The 10,708-nt window shown below is 38.0% G+C and overlaps 1 long non-coding RNA gene across 1 annotated transcript; it reads right to left on the bottom strand.

The window, feature by feature from the left end:
• Window positions 1–835: 835 nt before the first annotated feature.
• On the bottom strand, window positions 836–2,005 carry LOC122087988. The gene is made up of 2 exons (XR_006142935.1): window positions 1,951–2,005; window positions 836–1,264 (listed from the first exon to the last, which is right to left on the bottom strand). It is a non-coding gene; the product is annotated as an uncharacterized LOC122087988 (long non-coding RNA).
• Between the last annotated feature and the right edge of the window lie 8,703 nt (window positions 2,006–10,708).

The raw sequence follows: 10,708 nt of genomic DNA, 5'->3' as shown, positions 1-10,708 counted from the left end.
GTATAAGCCATTGGAAACTTGGTTGGTGCATTGTACTATTAGCAAACGGTTAGGGCACCCCCACAGCTTCCTATGGCACCCCCCATAGCCTCCTTTGACGAACAAGGCCCATGCCATTGAACAGTTTCAAAAGCTTAGACCCTCATTTTTCAAAAGGGGGAGAATGTGACACCCAATAATACAGCAAGTGTACCAGACCTGCCTGAAAAATAGGTGAAGTATCCCCACTAAGAATGACAAATAACAAGAGTTTGAAAGATTGGTGAAGGTATGCAAACATTAGTCCCACATCCCCCGTAATGAAATTGTTAAGCTAGTTGATGACCTCTAACTTCCCTAACATGGTACAATGTTTTTATGGCCTTGAGGCCCATGGGCCAAAAGAAACAATGGAAAAATGATGTCCAAAGGGGGGAGAATGTGACACCCAAGAATACAAGTATACCTGACCCAACGATGAAAGATTGGTGATTTATGAGATTTAGAAGACCTAGGAGAGGTTGCTGGGCAAGTTGATAACCTCTAACCCCCTTAACCCATGTACAACGCGTTTTAAAGCCTTAAAACCCATAAGCAAATAATGATAATATTATACCAAAACTAATGGTTGGGACACTTAGCCAAACAGTAGTCAACACTGTACACTAACCTGGTTTTGCAAAACCATAAAAATAGAAGAAGACAGACTATGCTGTCACATGAAAATCGTATATATAGAAAATCTAATATATCCATTTCCCCTTTTTCATTTTTTCTTTTCTTTTTTTTTTTTATTTTCTCCGTTTTTGGTTGGAGCCATATATCCATTTCGCAAACAAGTAGAAATGCCGAGATAGTGTGAACCAAGATAAAGTTTCTCCATTTGTATATGTCGTCTTCCATGCAATATTCGATAGAGGTCTGCCATTGATTGTAGAAAAATGAACCAACTGTAATCATTCTCATAAGGCCCATATTTCTGCTACACTATTCTTAATAGCTCCAATAGTGGGCCAAAAAAATCACTAGACGAATTTAAGGGCGATGCATCATGACTTTAAAGGAGAAAAAATACGGGCCTGTGTTATAAATCTGTGGTGTCCGATTATCCCAGCCTCATCATGACCACAGGCCTGCAAGATGAATTCCAGCACAGAAAAGAAGAAGAAAAAAAAAAAAAAAGTTTTCATTATTCTCTTATGGAATTGGCAATGCTGGGCCCCTCTATCCATAAGCATTCTCTTCGGTATTCTCGAACAATTGCAGGGACACTTGTGGTTGGGACCTGAAAGCACATGAAAATTCAGAGATAATTCAATGGCAAACTTTTCACCCAAAAAAAATGGCAGACTCTATATACCAATATCAAAGGAATTAATGAACAAAGATAAGATCGACCAAGTGTTAATATTTCAATTCTAGGACAAAAAAACATGAGAAATAAATAAATCAAGGATGAGTACTACTTAATTTATTAAATCTAACCGCATGATAGATGTAGCACCATTTGGATTGTCGGCATATCAAATTTAATGGTGCATCTCAACCATATGACCCAAAAAATGTGCGGTACACCTGAATCATATGATTGATCTTAGCTTTGAACATGGTCCTGTAACTATGTTCAGTTAGACTTGCCATATCAATCGAGGCTTTCTGTATTTTGGCTCACCCAGCTCAAGGCATTGACTACTTCCGGCTTTGAATTGTAGTTAAATTACAATTTGCTATATAGCAAAGATGTCCTCCCATGCAATATTGCAGATAAATGTCATAGCTTATAAATTCTCCCTATCAGATTGTTTCCAAGACCAAGGCTTTGAACATTGGCAAAGCACAAAACAGAAGGCAGCACTGAACAACAAGGCAATAGTAAGAAAACAGTAAAAATGAATTCCTAGAAACCTTTTGCATCACTTCTAGGTAAAGTCAAGCCGAAACATGTTGGTTTAAAATCATAATACAACTTACCATGCCATAATCCGTGATAACCATTGAGACATAATCTGAAGGCGTTACATCATACCTGTAAGTTTCATATCAAGAAAAGTACCATCAAAATCAGTTGTTCAAAAATAAAGCTCATGAAAGTTAAAAGAATTTGATCTGGAACTAACACTACAAATCCAAACCAATCTGAAATTCGAAATTTAAAAGACAGATATCATCCTCCAATCCCTCACAATATCATGCTGTGAGAACTCAGGATTCTCTTGGAGAACTAGCAAGAAGAAAAGAGGTATAGAACTAAGCAAACAAGAATGACAAAATGAAAAATCATCCTGAAAATTGAGCAGTGATATCTGAATATGGCTGTGCACATATGATAGAAGAATCTAGATTGACATTTCCACTGATTTGCTTACCAAGTACCTTGTAAATAGCAGGATGCATTGGATCAAGTAGGAAAAACTTTGACTCAAGATCAGGAAGTTGAGTTCCATGTTCATACTGAGGCAAATGCCTAAACAACTGAACTCTGTTCCTAGCTTCAGTTTGTTTGACTACTGCACGCCTCTTAGCCTTTTCAACCCGTTGCTTGTCATCAAATTGCATGCGTGGAGGAGGAACATCTTTCTTTCTATCTTTTTCTGGTGGGCGATCACCTCCTTTCTTCTCTGAAGCTGCAACAGATGATGCTTCAGTAGTAACATCTTTCTTTTGTGAAGCCTTCACAGCTTTAGATGGTTTTGCATTCATTGCAGTTGGCTCTCCAGAAGTGGTAGTTGTCTTATTTCCTTCACCTACAGAAAAGAAAGCAAAGTATGAAAAATGATCAGATGCCCATGAAGGCTAGTGAAGTTCATCAAGCCTGCATAACTCTTTCTCCCTTAAGGTACTCTATATTTCACATGGGGTTAAAACATGTAATTTCAACCCAAAAGTTCACTTTGGTGCCCAATTCTATCACAGATGGCCGTAGAGGGTAAATTTGTAAAATTGTGACTAATTTGATGGTAATTTTTGTTAGGTCAATTTGGAAGAAGGAACGGATAAAAATTGTCTGTTTTTCCCTTTCCTGTTTTTCTTGTGTTTTGCTAGTTACAGAAGATGACACGTGTCATCAACGGTCAAGATTAATTCAGTTGGATGAGGGTTATTACATCCAGTTTGGTTTTTAACTCAATCTTGACCGTTCACTTAAAATAATACCACATGTCGCCTTCTGAAGGTAGAAAAACAAGAAAAATATGGATAAAGAAAAACAGACGATTTTTTCTGGAACTGTCTCGTTCCTCTCTTAGTTTTATGTTACATTCTCTTTCAGGGAAGTCATCATGATAGGGTGTCACTGAAGAACAGCTTGTCTGACTACTGAGTGGGTACAATTGTCGGAGAATGTAGCAAATTGACAATAAATATATGCCAGTGAAAGAGACGACTGTGAAGCATCTATTCACCCAGCCCATATATATTAGGGTACACCATAAAGTTAGGGGAGTTGAGACATGGCAGCCTCCAATGGAAAATCTGGGTCCTGTGACAGTGAAACAAAACCCATTACAATATTTTGGTCACTATTTATAACATGAATTTCATGTGAATCAGACCCTCCATCTACTTGGTCCCAATACAGAGATTACCATGAAGAAAAAAAATAAGTCTGGATCATGAAATTCAAAAACTCTACTGCCCGAATTATCTTCCCGAATAAAGAAAAAGGGTAATGCAATATAAGGCACCATTTCAACACATCGCTCCTAGAAATGCGAAAAAGAAAGACTTGTAAGAAGAACCTCTATCATTCTTCAGGTTAAGACTGGTAGAACAACTTATTAGGCCCAATGATATCTTAAATGCCACATTGCTTCTTGAGCAAGGAATGGTAAAAGATCAGCAATTTTGTGAGACCAAGGTTGTGGAGACACAAGAGCAATGATTGGGTATTGGAAGAATCTCAACCCAAGATCCATGTCAATCTCTTGGAATGAAGGGGAAAAAAACCAAATCCCATGATGCTTTGATGCTTGGATTCTTGTTAGCTCCACATTTTGCATGTGAAATTACTTATCAAACCCTAGAGTCTACTTTTTGAAAGAGTGGGTGGTATATAGTATAGAAATACATAACATTACCCCATTGGCTACTGTACTGTCAAGTTCATAATGAGAATAAGAAATGCCCATGAATTGATGAATATTAAACCTTTGCGAACGTCCAAAAATATTTTATTGAAGGCAGGATAGGTAGAAAATAGACAGAACAGAACAGGAATAGCATCAAACCTTGCACCTGGGATAAATAACAATATATGAGTTAATAGTCTCCAAAATTTTAAGTCACACCACTATAAGTAATTATTCACAAATATCGAGAATTAAAAAAGAAGAAAATAAGAAACTACGTCTTTTAATTTTTCTTAACACAGTCATGATTAGTTATCAAGAAATTTATCCTGGGTGGTCTTTCCAATGGCCAAAAAAAAGCCACTTCTGAAGCCTGATTTATATCTAATAATATTCAAATGATATTTTTTCATAGAGAAAAAGTGCACAAGGTGTACACTGGAGCTGGCATTGAGAAGGGAAACCATATGTGGCTAATCCAGAGGCCACCTATGATGTGGCTGGAATACGCCACATCAGCCTCTTCATAGAAGAAAATCACATTCACAGCAGACTTAAAATTCTGCTGCATCACAACAGCAAACTTTTAAATAATGACATTAAGATATTAATAAATATGAAGCTTATGATATAGAAAGATTTTAATAAGAAAGAAGACAATAACCCCAAGGGGGTTGCTCAGTTAGGAAAGACCAACACCTCAGAATTAAGAACTCCTGAGTTTAACTCTCTCCTTGGGACCTAACTATCCCCCCCCCCCAAAGAAAAGGCTAATAATTTGTGATAATTCCAGTATCTAGCTAACACAGTCACTTAAAAATGGCACCACCTCAGAATTAAGAAGTCACAAGTTTAACTCTCCTTGGGGCCTCCCCCCCCCCCCCCCCCAAAAAAAAAAAACTAATAATTTGCGATAATTCCAGCATCTAGCAAACAGTCATGCTTAAAAATGGAACCACATAGTCACGTATATCTTTCAAGACTTCAAGTTGCACATAGTCATGCATTGAGGCTAGTGTTGCAACTTCTGCCAGCAAGCAAGCAAAGGACTATGCTCAATTTTGGGCCTGACATCACAGTTTGGATTAACCCACTCAACGCCTAAGATCTAACACTCGTCCATACTCAAAAGCAAAACTGTAATCCCAAGGCAAAACTGCATAAAATACATTAATTTTCAGGATACAAATCATCCCAAGGCAAAACTGTAACAAGTTCGTGGCTAGCAAGGCTCAGTGATGTAGGAGTAGATTACAAAAGATTAACCCCAAACAATACAACTTAAAGAGATCTCAGAGCAAGGGAACAACTACATTAAACAACCCTTACAATAAATAAGCAACCCACAAGAAACAAGCCCCAAAAGACACAATCGGCCAGGAGAGAGAAAGTCTCCTGCAAAGGGTAATAAAGGGGATGGGGCGGCTGCTGCTGTGAAGCTCAGAATGAGCTAAAATTGGATCAATGGTAGTCCCTAAGGAGGGGACAAAAACCTAAAAAGATGAGGAACTATTGATGGAGGGATAAGGAGTTACTTTCTTGATTTCAGGCTGAGGAGAGAGAAACAAGAGAAGTTCCTCATGAACATGGCTGATTCCTTAACCGTGCTCTGATGGGGATCGATGGATCCTTTGAAGGCCTGGAACACTCCTGTTGGATGTCTTTCTAGGCAGGTCACAGAATGGGGCAGCAATGGGGATCAATAAACTGCAGTACTAGGAACTTCTTAGCTGGCCAATTCTGTCTATGAATGCTTTAAACAGGTCTAAACTTCTAATAACAGTGAACAGAAAATAGCAAAGGAAACAAAGTGATTAAATCAAGAAGAAACAAGGGAAGTGGGAGAAGAGGTGGCTATCTCAGTCTGGGCTTCTCAGCCATAGCTATCCGAACTGCTCTAAGCAAATAATTGCAATTCTTCTCTATTCAAATCTCAAATTATGAGTACATAGGCTCCTCTATTTAAAGAGGGCAGAATAGCAATCATAACATAACTAGGAGCTAGTTTCCAAATAGGACTAGACACTCCTAGTAAGACTTCAACTCATAATAGGACTAGACTATAACTCTAGCATGGAGTAAGTAACTAACTAGTCATTCACTAATATGAAAACCTAAACTGACTCAAACTGAAATAACAAAGGAAATAAAATTAAAAGAGGCTCTAACTAAACTAATGAATCAAATCCCATTTTTCTACTTTCTACCCATATTTTAGGCTCATTACAAAGAAAACCTATGGGATCAAAAGCCCAACACATACATAATCCAACCGAAGGTTTATTTACAATAAAATAAGCACATTAAGTGACTTATCTACATCACTCAGCCTAAATACAAGAATTTTAGCCAATAAGGTACATGGCTCAGGATGAGCGAACGAGGTTCAGGTCCGTACAATATTTAGTAAATTCAGAAAAATTTCACGAATTATTTGGCCAAACCGAAGATAGTAGATTCAGCAAAATTTCACAAATTATTTGGCCAAACTACACTTCCGAAATTAAATGCTCCAAATTCTAATTGGATTCAAAGTTTGGAATAGTTCACAGGCCTTTTATTTCCATGGATAATAAGGGGAAACATTAAACTTGGTCTGTCAAAACAGGCTACTTGAAAATGGAATAAATAAAAGGGTAATGCTTCATGTGATAACCATTTGTTACATAAGCCATTTCTCAATCCAAATTTTCCTAAGAAATTATAAAGGCAGGTACCATGGGATGCAGGGCTGTAACTGTCATTTCATCAATCAGCAAAGCCTTCCTTGCATCCCTTTAAGTGGAAGGGTAATATTTGTACAATGGCCGTAAATTGAGAATTTTCCAATCACAAAAAAGATACACCTCTTGTTTGCGCACACCTCCATCCTCACCTCCTCCCTTCATGGTCTAGTTCTGTGTTATGGCAGACAATATTGGATTGAACCCAGCAGCCCAAAGACATCTCCTCTTCGACAGAACTTGAAGCAGTGATGGGTTTTTCATATATCATCAAACAATAGGCCTCAAATTGTTCAGATCAGGCAAGAAATTACCACTAAAATCCGTTTCTAAGTTCTGGTAAAACTAAAAGGGGAAATCAATGCAACCAAAACTTCCTTCGGGCCACTTATGGCTCCTCTCCCTCATGTGAAGAATTTCCCGATAGAAGGGATATCATTTGGGAAGGCCTGCAGAAACTGGGAATGGTGAATACGGGACAACTGAAATAGGAATAGAGCTTTCCAATAGTCACCTAGAAGATTTGTCACACCAACACATGGGCACTCAGGGCCTCACGAAGAATTTCCTCTTCTTTATGATGGATAGAAGTAATTACTTGATGAGTTTGGGGCTTCAAATAGTCATTAATTTGATCCATTTTGTGATTTACACTTGATGAGATGAATCCTAAATGTCCAAAGCAATGGTGGATGATCAGAGATTAGGATAATTGGATCCATTGTCTGAATTTGTATTGCTGATTTAAGCTATATGATTCCCCTAATATCTGAAATTGTTCTGAATTCTTGAAGCCCAAAGAAAGTCTCAAAAATATGATTTCAGTTTTGTTGTTTAAAGGCTACCAATAATTTCCAATCTAATCCAGTTTGGCGAATACATCATTGATTGGATTGGTATTGGCTGAGACAAATCCATGATGTGTGCTTGTCTTGGGCATTTGCATAATAGTCTACCGCTTACCTAATGATTTACTTTGCATTATGTGCTGAAATTTTTAATTCACGTACTTTTTGGATTGACATAAAGGTCTATATACATTCTAAAATGTCAGGCATACCTTATGCAGGATGGATGGAACTTCTTTTATAGGGTCTTCTACAGAAGGTGTTCAAAGAGTCATGGAGCATAAGGTGCAAGGAGGATGGTCTTGAAGCACAAAGTCTTTTTGCTAACATTTTCTGATCCACAAACCTTCTACACAGTTGCTTATTTGTGTTTCTTATTTTTTAGGTGTGCTTTTATCTATTTAATAATTTTCATTCTTATAGTAATTCAAAAAAATTCCTGGTTTATAAACTCAATTTCTAACCTATGCAATTCCACCAATCTAATAGTGCAGTGAGTATATTTTATGGAAAGGTCTAGGATGCAGCGAGGCGATAGGTTATCTACTGGATTTGAATACTATGTTTTTTTGGGTAGATTTTGAATACTTTTCTTTTGGGGGGTATAATATGAATATTGTGTTATTACCTCTATTTTTTTATTTTTTTTTCTTTAGACCTTCTAGTGACGTGGGATTTTTACTCACCACAGCTCACCAAATGCATTTTATTCCCTCTAATTTGTGAGTAGGTGCTTGATTTTTTTTAGATGAGTTAAACATGTTCTATCATAAACTGATAATTTTGTTTAATTACATTAAGATTCTACTACCACCCAAACATTAATCAAGATGCTCTGAAAATTCATATCATACTATTATATAAAAGCACGAAGTGGCAAATTTTTCACTGGACTACTTTACCCTTTTCTTTTGTTTTATATTCTTTTATAAATTTAATATTATTGGTGCCCTTATATTTTTTATATTCCAATAATTTTTTTCTACTCTCCTTCTATCTCTCAAACTCCCCTCTCTTTCCAATAATAGAGTCAGAGAGATAGTTGATTTCCTAGACTCTCCCAAACTCTCCCACGCATGATCTCCCCTCCTCTCTATACTCTCTTCTTTCTCCCCCCCCCCCCCTAGAATTTATCTACAAACTACTACTCTCTTCTTTCTCCCCCTAGAATTTATCTGCAAACTAATGGCATCTTCAAGGTTTCCTATGAGATTTTCATCTATTGAATCTGATGCAGTGGGAAACTGGATTGAACGCAAGTGAGATGAGGACTTGCCAAAGCAAATTGAATTCAAAACCAATGGGACTTCAAATACAGCAGAAAGGTATCAATAATTTTATTTTGAAAAGCTAGTGGGTTTTCTCAAATTTCTACCTATACACATTCTTTAGAAATCTTTAGAGCTATTGAATGCAGGATAGCAGTTTGAAATTGGTCTTAACATGTAGCCAGGAAAAAAAATAAACATGAAGCTTGGAAAAAAAATAAACATGTAGCAGCAGAACCTGAACTAAGACGACAAGAAGCAAAGACGTGGGGTTTTGGTTCTTCTTCTTCTTCTTCTGCTTCCATATATATCTGAAGATCTTCTTCTTCTTCTTCTTCTTTTTTTTTTGCTAAAAGGTCATTTAATTAAAAGAGAACAAAGCAAAACAAAGAGAAATACAAAAGGGCAGGCCGATCCCACTAAACCCACTTGCAACCTCCACCTTCGGCATGGCCATCAGCAGAGGGAACAAGCAAAGGCTTAGCCAAATCGAAAACGGTGCCTGTCCAACGCATCAGAAGCTAACTCATCAACTACATGTCTCGGGAACTCCACTGAGAATTCTGAAGTACAAGATTTAGATGCTTTCCTAGCCAGAAAATCAGCGACTACATTAGCTTCACGAAAACAGTGAGTGATCTTCCATTGCACCAACTCCAAAAAGGAAATAACAGATCTCCATTTCTGCAGGGCAAACCATGGAATCTCCCTTCTCTGAACTGCTGAGACCACGGACGCTGAGTCTGACTCAATCCAAACACCCCTAGCATGATAGTGTCTAGCTAGCAGAATACCCTCCAAGACTGCCTCAAATTCAGCTTCATATATTTGTTTGACTCCCAGAAAAATGCTAAAAGAGTCGATTACCTTGCCTTTATCATCCCGTAAGACACCACCCGCACCTGCATTACCTGGGTTACCAAGCGAACTTCCATCCACATTGATCTTCATCCACGCCCTGGAAGGCTTACACCAGTGAACCTCAAGAGGTGAAGGGGAAGGTGGATTTCTAATACTTAAACCTATCTTCCTGCAGGTCATCAAGTCTGAAATCGAACGAACTTCTTCACTTGATCCGTCACAGCAAAGCTGAACCTCTTGCCTAATACTGTGAAAGACATACCGCCCTGCCCTTTCTTTATTTTCCTGCCTTCTTTTATTTCTTTCCCACCAAATATGGTTGATAGTGATGATCAAGCCCAACTTCCATGGCTTCTTTAGCTGAATCACTTGAGATTTCCTCTTCCACCACTGGAACAATGATTGAATGCTTGGATGATTTACCCACGCCACTCCAAAAAAATCTAAAAAACTCTTCCATATTGATATGGAGAATGAACAGTGTAAAAAAATATGAACCATACTTTCTTCAGCCTTTCCACACAGGTTGCATCTGGATGGGAGATAAACACCTTTTTGGCAAACCAGGTCGTCCGTTGGGATTCTACCATGCACCACTCTCCATCCAAAAATGGAGTGTCTTGGAGGAAGATTCTTCTGCCAAATCAAAGAAGACCAGTTCACCTTCAAGGATTTCACTCTAACAGCCTCCCAAGCCGACCTTGAGGAGAAATACCCTGAAGGAACTAGCGACCACACCCTGAAATCCTCCATCTGCAAACTCGGAATGTCAATCTTTTTAATCTGTCCAAAAATTTCATTAAGCATAGGAGATACTACCTCAGGTAGACGCCATTCTCCATTTATGATAAACTCCCCCACCTTTGCTGACGTAGATAGAGTATGGTCACTATCCAGCGAAAGAAGTTCCATAATGGATTTTGGACCCCACCATTTATCCTTCCAGAAATTTGCAAGCTGAC

Source organism: Macadamia integrifolia, chromosome 9, assembly GCF_013358625.1.
Source record: "Macadamia integrifolia cultivar HAES 741 chromosome 9, SCU_Mint_v3, whole genome shotgun sequence".
Taxonomy (NCBI): domain Eukaryota; kingdom Viridiplantae; phylum Streptophyta; class Magnoliopsida; order Proteales; family Proteaceae; genus Macadamia; species Macadamia integrifolia.
Note: the sequence above shows the minus strand (reverse complement) of the source record. Positions and strands in the feature narration are given on the sequence as shown.